Source organism: Haemaphysalis longicornis, unplaced genomic scaffold (assembly GCF_048455015.1).
Source record: "Haemaphysalis longicornis isolate Haplotype H1 unplaced genomic scaffold, Haemaphysalis longicornis Haplotype H1 scaffold_1, whole genome shotgun sequence".
NCBI lineage: Eukaryota > Metazoa > Arthropoda > Arachnida > Ixodida > Ixodidae > Haemaphysalis > Haemaphysalis longicornis.
In genome coordinates this window covers 193,180,751-193,189,857 of record NW_027526203.1, presented here as the reverse complement: position 1 = coordinate 193,189,857, position 9,107 = coordinate 193,180,751, and positions in this window count along the sequence as shown.

The window sequence follows — 9,107 nt, the reverse complement described above, 5'->3', positions numbered from 1 at the left end:
TTAGAAAGATGGCCTTCTATCAGCTCTTCCACCGTGTTGTGGAGCCCGTGCTAAGCAGCCTCAGTGTGGACACATTCATGAGAAGACCAATGGCCTGCTCAACCACCTTTCTAATCATTATATAAAGCATCTCTATGTCTTCCTCGTCGAGAAGAAGATAGGGGTTCGTCGTAAGTAACTCTGGAGAGGACAAAAGCTTCAATTAATCGAAAGGTACAGGATTCTTTTAGGCCTCGGTTCTTGGTGGCAACTCGCCTGATCATGTGTATGATTAGATTAATGCTGTTTTTGAGACGCTGCAAGGAGACGTCACTCTTGGTGTTGGACTGGAAATGTAGTCCCAGGATCTTGATGCTGGGGTTTGGAGTGATGGCCTGGTCATCAAGGAATATTTGAATTTATGCCTTGATTTGGCGTGAGGGCGGACGACAAGGAGCTGTGATTTTTTACGTGAACACTGGAGGCCACAGGCTTTAGCACATTGGCGTACTAAAAGTGAGATGCCATGGATTGGTGTAAGCTTCCTTTAATTTTTGTAACTCTTAGCACATGAGCAAGGTGCGCACAGGGCCGCTAGACGGGCGTGAGTGGTCGCGTGACGCTTTCACGTGGCATTCAGCAAGAAGGCAGGGGGTAAACCCGTATATGTGCTTGGTGAGTACACCATTTGTCTTCCCGTGTTTGCGTGGGCTCGTAGCTGAATCGGTAAGACAACGGGCTCTCGCTTTGTTAGCCTATTAGTTCCAGGTTCGATTCCCGGCGGTGCCAGTAAATTCTTTTATTTGTTCGCTGGAGTTTTCTGGTGACACCAACGGTCGCGAAAGAACCCTTGGGGGGTAGAGGTAGAAAGCTTTGCTTTAAAACGTTGGGAGAGGCCCTGACGTCACATTTGTGAAGCCGAGTCCCACCATGACTTGAGCCCACTGAGCCCAGCACTCTATCCCATCATCCTTTGCTGCCTCCGGTTTGATTTGACTAACATGGCGTCACCCTGCCCTCCCGCTTCGAAGCGAAAAGAGCTTCGTCGCTAATTCCTTGGTGCGATGTCATGTTCTAAGCTGTTGATTTCGCATTCAATTTGCCCATTCTAATTTTCACCCAAAGTTTTAATCGAAAAACGGCCTTCGTTTTTGAGATAGAAGGAAGATTTTTCAGCTATTAAGCCTGGCAAAGTAGCGTTTGTCGTCGTCATAGCAACAGGCTCGCGGGGTGGAGAACGCAGACGACGGGAGCATTGTTTGGGGTCGTACAGCACTGCGGTCTTTGCGCGCTACGTCACAGCAGCGATAAATTTCACTTCACTTCACAACGAAGAATTACAAAGTGAGAAAAGAACGAACTGTGGCTCTGGCCATCGCTGGACGAAGGGGATTTTCCCGGCAAGTCGCCGGCGGCGGCAGCGGCTCGCTCCGCCGATCTCGACGCGACGTAAGCGCCGCTGCGGCCTGAGTACGAGTTAAGGCTGCCTCTGACGGCGGAGTTTTGGAACTGGCCTAATCTAAAAACGTTTGCCGTAGCGACTGCGCTGGTTTGCAAGCGTAGCGAGGCAGCCACATTCCAAGCGCCTTAAAAATTTGTCCGTTTTATTCACCCAAACTTGGCCGCCGCTGTTGTAAACAAGTAAGCAACATTGTCCATGGGCTCAAGAAAAAACACGTGACTTCCTCCACACTTTTCGCAATGCATTGGGATGCTAGGGGCCTATCCTGAGTATTCTTTCCTCCATGTTTGTAAACATTGCGTGAATGTTGTTTAATGTGTCCAACGTCGGCCCACATTTGGCAACATTGCTGGAACGTGAAAAAACGTGCATACAGGCAACGTTGCCTATACATTGGTTGTAAACGTTGAGTCAATGTTGCTGAATGTGTCCAACGTTGGCCCACATTCGGCAACATTGTCACCACGTTGTGTAACGTTGCCTAACGTTACGCAACATTGGCAACACGGCAGAAACGTTGCGGCAACAATTTGTGCTACTAGAGTTTCTAATGACGTAATTAATCTTGTTGACTCGTTTCTTAGCGCGCGTGATGCTTACAGCTAGCTAACTTGACCGCCATTTTGCACAAACTTTGATTGGCTTGACGTGTCTTGACTTGGCTTTAAAAAAGACTTCGGATGAGCAATGTTGCCAACGTCTTGTCTGTAAAAATGTTTTTTTTTTCGGGGGTCCTTACTGGTCGCGATTTTGAGGTATGCATAAAAGAAAAGAAATTTGTTCTAACGAGTCTCACTAACTTGTTTAACCCCCCGCTAATAAATATATAATGTGGTCGACGCTTTGAGGACTTTGTGTGAAGCAGGAACTGATTCACATTACATGTTCCGAATCGTATATCTTTTACTGAAATCACACAAAAGAAAAATAATTAAATGATTGGCCGTTTCAAAGACCAAAAGTGGAATTACCTTTACCAACGGACACATTGGCAACTTCCTCCCAGGATAAGTACAGTTGGAGCTGAAATTTTTCTCAAAAAGTACAGTTGGAGCTGAAATTTTTCTCAAAAAGTGCATGTGCTGCTAGGCTGGAAATTCTCGCCAGCTGGAAAATGCCATTTTCAGCTGGAAGCCAACGTGTGCTGCTTGGCTGGAAATTCTTTCCAGCTGGAAACTTTAAGTTCCAGCGGGAAGGCAACAATTCCAGCCTAGGCTGGAAATGTTGCCTGGAAATGTTGGAAATTTCCAGCCTAGGCTGGAAATCTTCTCCAGCTGGAAATGAGTTCCCCGCTGGAATGCAACATTCCCAGCTAGACTGGAAGTTCTTTCCAACTGGGAACTACCATTTCCTGCTGGGAACACGTATTCCAGCGGGATATAACACTGGAAAGAACCGTTTCCAGCTGGAAATACTGTGTCCATCTTCACACAACGCAAACACATGCCTGTTGCATGCAGCCTGCACGCATTTTGTTTGTCTGCGTGGAATGGAATGGCTGTGCCAGCAGGAAGCAGCAGGAAACAGTCGCCAGAAAAAATTTCCATCGGCAGACTCGCATACTTCGAATGGCAACTGGCAGGCTCCATGGTTCGACACAGTGGTAATTCCATGTGTGCCCCCGATAAAACAAGTCTCTCCATAGTATCAGGAGATTCGAATATAGGTTAACAAGGGCGGTGTGACAACTGTCGCCGTGCTGAAAAATGCCGCAACAGGGGCTGTACTGCGCAGAGATTTTTTGTTGCCACTCCCATCCCACTAAGTTGTGCCAGCTTCCAAGTTTACCTCGTATCATTTCAAATTAACTGATGTTTGCTGGTGTTTGACAGATGCAAGCACCAGTAAAGTGTGTCTGTCGTCTTTAGCGCTAAAATCATGTTCTCAAGAGGAAACTGAGTTTAACGAGGTTGCGGACGGCCGTGTTTTACCTAATAAATAAATGAAAGCTGCTATACATTCAACATTCTTCAATATTGCGGCAACCTAGATAAACATGCATGTACACAGGCAATGTTAGTTGTGGTTCTTTTTCGTGAACATTGCTAAATATGTAAAAACCACCCTCCCGAAATTAACGTATCCTGACGTACATGTACTACATCGCCAACATTTAAGTTTGCTGTATGGGATCATTTGAATTTTTAGGCAGCTTATGTAACTCCCCATACGATCGTTTAACATATGACATTTGCCAACATTTGGCAACATTGCTGCAACGCGAAAAAAGCGTCCAAAGGGCAACGTTGCCCATGCATTGTTTTTAAACATTGCATGAATGTATCCGACGTTGGCCCACATTTGGCAACATTGGTGCAACGCAAGAAAACGTGCATGTGGGCAACATTGCCTATGCGCTGTTTGTAAACGTTGCGTGAATGTTGTTGAATGTGTCCAACGTTGGCCCACATTTAGCAACATTGGCGCAACGCAAGAAAACGTGCCCCCGCAGGGGGCATCTGCTAAAGCAGATGTTTGCGTGTACTGTGCGACACCACGGACCCCGAGCACCCACGTTTAGCCGTGCGTGGCAGCGCCGTGACCGGGGAAAAGAGGGTCCTGGTGGTTGAGCCGACGCCGAGTGCTTGGACCTTTAAGGCCCCTTGGCGGAGGCAACACACCACTTTGGCCTCCGCTTCCCGTAGACGGCACCTCCGGTCTGACCCGCCCGGGGGGAATCGGCAGTCGCCTTTTCCTGTCCTTCCCTTCACCTTTCGCTTTCCTGTCTCCTTTCTAACAACTTTCCTGTCGTCTCATTCTTTCTCAGTTTCCATTTTTTCCTGGCGGCTAGGGTTAACCTTGTGTGGCGGACGACCCTGAGTTCAGCCATATTAGGTTATAGTCGTGGTGTACAGCTGGCGTGGGCAGGACTTGCTCGCGAGTTCCTGTCCCGTCCCCTTGTTGGGCTCCATGGTGGGCGGCTGGCACCATGGCCGAATAGATTTTTCATTTTATGGCTTCTTTTTTTCGCACAACTGATCCCTCTCGTAAAAGAGGGGGCACCGACGTAACTGCTAAGTTTTTCACGAAGAACGTTACGAACTTCCCACGCTTCCACGTGGTGCACAGCAACGATGAAGAGAAAACTGCCCGACTTGTCTCACCATTTCTTGTCGCAAAAACCCTAACTGCCACCATTGGCGAAGGCTACAAAGTAAAAAAACTAGCTAATGGAGACCTCCTACTCGAACTGCTCTACAAACACCAGTGTGACAAACTGCCAGGACTAACATCTTTTGGTGAGATCCCTATAGCTATAAGCGAACACAGGTCACTCAACACGGTCCGCGGAGTCATATCCGATGACGACCTGAAGTACGTGTCTGAGGAGGAACTTCTCGAAGGTCTGAAAGAACAGAACGTCACAAATGTGTATAGAATCAAAATCAGAAGAGAAAACAAAGAAATCCAGACTAAACACATGGTCCTTACCTTCGCATCCAGCATACTTCCAGAATCCGTAGAGGTAGGATACACAAAAATGAAACTGAGACCGTATATTCCAAATCCTCGCCGATGCTACAAGTGCCAACGATACGGTCACGGCTCGCTAAGCTGCCGGGGCCAAGACACCTGCGCCAAATGTGCCTCCAATGAACACCTTACTGAGAACTGTGAATCCGAACAACAACTCTGTGTGAACTGCAAGGGCAACCACGCAGCATACTCTCGTGTTTGCCCAGCGTGGAAAAAAGAAAAAGAGATCATCACGCTGAAAGTGACTGAAAACCTTACATTTCGTGAAGCACGGAGGCGACTGACACCAGCGCATACCCGATCCTACTCCGTTGTGGTGCAACAGGGCGCGGCATCACAGCTGTCTTCGGCGCCTGCTGAAGCCACACAGAGTGAGGCTGAAGCAAGGCCCCCCGCGCCCCCGGTGGAAGCAGCTAGTGCTGCTCCACCACCCCCAAAGCGGGCTGCACGGACCCCTGGTTTGGCAGTCCCGAAGACCTCTGCCCACACGGCTAGGTCCAACACTTCAACACCCGTGCATTCTGCACGAACCTCCAGCGTCTCGGAGGAGACAATGGACACAACTGAGGGAGGTTCTCGGCCGTCTACTTCGGTGGTGCGGCGGAACTCCCTTGAAAATGGAAAGAAAGGCAAAAACCGTATCACGGGACCGAAAACGTAGTTTTCACCTGATACAAAAATAACATGGCATTCCTAGTCCACTGGAATTGTAGAGGACTTTTAAATAATTTAAATGACGTGAAAGAAATATTCGCGACTCATTCACCTGCAGTCTTGTGCGTTCAGGAAACAAACTTGGGTCCTAAACATAAGAACATACTGAAAGGATACCAGGTCTTTCGTTGTGACCGAGAGCAGGCGAATAGGCTCTCTGGTGGTGTCGCCATAATTGTGCAAAATGGTATTGCAGCTAAAGAACATAAACTGAAAACTAGGCTAGAAGCAGTAGCTGCCACCATGCTTGTATTCAAAACAATCACAGTCTGCTCTGTGTACTTGGAACCACAACTCACGGTAACACTGCTTGATTTAGAAGACTTAGTAAATCAGTTACCAGAACCGTTCCTAATAGTAGGTGATTTCAATGCCCACTCATCCTTTTGGGGAAGTGAAAAAACTGATGTAAGAGGCCAGATTTTAGAAGATTTGATTTTGACCAATAATGTCTGCTTACTGAATACTGGTAAGCCTACATACTGCTCCCCAAGCTCAGGAAAGATGAGCTGCTTAGATTTATCCTTTAGTTCACCATCTGTTTTTAGCGATTTTAAATGGGATATCATAAACAACCCATATGGGAGCGATCATCTACCTGTACTCATTAGCGTAACATCTTCACCAACTATTATCCCGACGAAACCACGCAGGTGGAAACTTCAGTTTGCCGACTGGGGACTTTTTGCTTCGGAAGCAAATTTAGACCAAGTTTTTTCAGACACTCTTAGTATTGACGAATTGAATGAAGCGTTTACATCCCGCATTGTTAATGCTGCACGCATAGCTATCCCACAGTCCACGGGAGTGGTGAGGCAGAACCACAAAGTATGGTGGACTCAAGAATGTAAGGAGGCAAAAAAGCAGCAAAATAAAGCATGGGGAGTCTTTAGAAGGTACCCAACCCAGGAAAATTTAATAAATTTTAAAAAGGTAAGAGCTAAAGCAAGGTACATTCGCCGAAAAGCTGAGAGAGCCTCATGGCAAAATTATGTCTCGTCCATAAACAGCTCCGTAACATCAAAGAAGGTATGGGAGCAAATTCATAAGCTAAACGGGACGTACTCCCCCTACACACTTCCCCTTTTAACAGCACCAGATGTGCAAACAAGCATAGAAGAACAGGCAGATATACTGGGTGAACACTTTGCCAAAGTATCAAGTTCCGCACACTACACACAAGCTTTCTTAAAGTATAAAAACACAGCTGAGAAACAACGACTGCCAACATTTGGTGGCACAAACGAAACGTACAACAGTTTAATTACACTCCAAGAATTAAAGAGAGCTCTTTTGGCTGGTAAGCAGACCGCCCCCGGGCCAGATGATATACATTACGAAATGCTCGCTCATCTGTCTGGTCCTGCTGTAGAAGCACTCCTGAAGTTTTTTAACAAAATTTGGGTATCGGGAAAAATGCCGGGAGCTTGGAAAAAAGCTTTTATTGTAGCATTCTTAAAACCCGGAAAGCCGCCAACCTCCCCTAGTAGTTATAGACCAATAGCCCTTACGAGCTGTCTGGCCAAAACGTTTGAACTAGTTGTAAATACCAGGTTAAATTTTGTCCTCCAATCAAATGAACTTATAGACATTCACCAGTGCGGCTTCAAAAAAGCATGCTCAACAACTGACCATCTTGTCCGCCTTGAAAATGCCGTACGAGAAGCATTTATACACAAACAACACTGTCTTGCTGTCTTTTTTGATCTCGAGAAGGCCTATGACACTACATGGAGGTTTGGAATAATGCGGGATTTAGTAGAATTAGGCATACGTGGAAGAATGCTGAACTGCCTGAATGATTTCTTGACAAATCGTTCATTTCAAGTGCGCCTGGGCTCAACCCTGTCGAGGAATTTCGTACAGGAGAACGGGGTCCCTCAGGGCTGTATTCTTAGCACAACATTGTTTGTCGTCAAAATGAACTCCATATCAAAAATAATTCCAAGGTCGATTATGTATTCTGTTTATGTTGATGACCTTCAAATAGCTTGCACATCGTCCAATGTAACGACATGCGAGAGACAAGTGCAGTTGACCATAAATAAACTGACAACATGGGCAGACAGAAATGGTTTCCAGTTTTCACCACACAAAACAGTCGCCATTCTTTTCTCACTCAAACGAGGCCTGCAGACAGACCCCACCCTACACCTAAAAGAAATAAATTTGCCCATACAAAATGAACACAAATTTCTCGGCGTAACATTTGACAAAAAACTCACTTTCCTGCCTCACATCAATATCTTGAAAAAGAAAGCATCCGGGGCTCTAAATATACTTAAGGTTCTGTCTCGTAAACACTGGGGTTCCGACAGGTCATGCCTCCTACAAGTTTATCGCTCCGTTGTACGCTCTTGCTTAGACTATGGTTGCATTGTGTATGGCTCAGCAAGGCAGTCCTACTTAAAACGACTGGATCCCGTACATAATTTAGGTTTACGACTCTCGTCTGGTGCATATAGAACATCACCCATTAGCAGTCTTTATGTTGAAACCAATGAACCGCCACTTACATACAGAAGACTCATGCTCACGTGCTCATACATCCTAAAGATCCGTTCACTACCGAAACATCTGTGCTATCCCATAGTCACGAAATGCCCATCTAGGACACTGTTTAATAACAAACCCCAAGCTATTAGACCGTTGCTCCTTCGGTTTGAAGAGAAATGCCAAGAACTTGGTATGCTGGACACATTACCTGGGACTGCCCATAGAACAAAACAACTACCACCTTGGTATACATTCCCTGCTGTGTGCGATTTTACACTGACACACTTTCAAAAAAAGAAAACACCGCGTGAACACATATTACAGGAGTTTTTGGCATTAAACGAAAAATACAAAGGCTACACCTCATTTTACACAGACGGTTCCAAAACAGCATGCTATGCTGGGAGTGCAATAATACAAGGTAAATGGGAGAAGGTGATCAGACTACCTCAGTGCGCCTCGGTTTTCACAGCGGAGTCTTATGCAATTGCTATTGCTGTGGAAAGAATAAGGAAGGAAAGCATTCCGAAAAGTGTTATCTACACAGACTCGCTCAGCGCGATCACAGCCCTACATTACAAAAATGCAGCTCAACCCATAATAGGAGACATAATACACAATTTAGTGACAGCAAAAACACAGGGACAGGAAATTAAGTTGTGCTGGGTTCCTAGCCATGTTGGGATCAATGGTAATGAGAGAGCCGATGCATGTGCTGCGCAGGCTGGTAGTAAAACAGTAACACAAGTACATATTCCTCATAGCGACTGTATGAAATTTATACGGAGTAAACTCAGAGAAACATGGCAGTCCTCATGGGATAACGAAACAGACAACAAACTTCACATAGTTAAACCCACTATAGCAGAGTGGGAATCAAGCAAACATGAGGAGCGCTACACAGAAGTCATTTTATGTCGTCTCCGCATCGGACATACACACCTGACACATAACTTCCTTCTAATGAAAGAAGATAAAC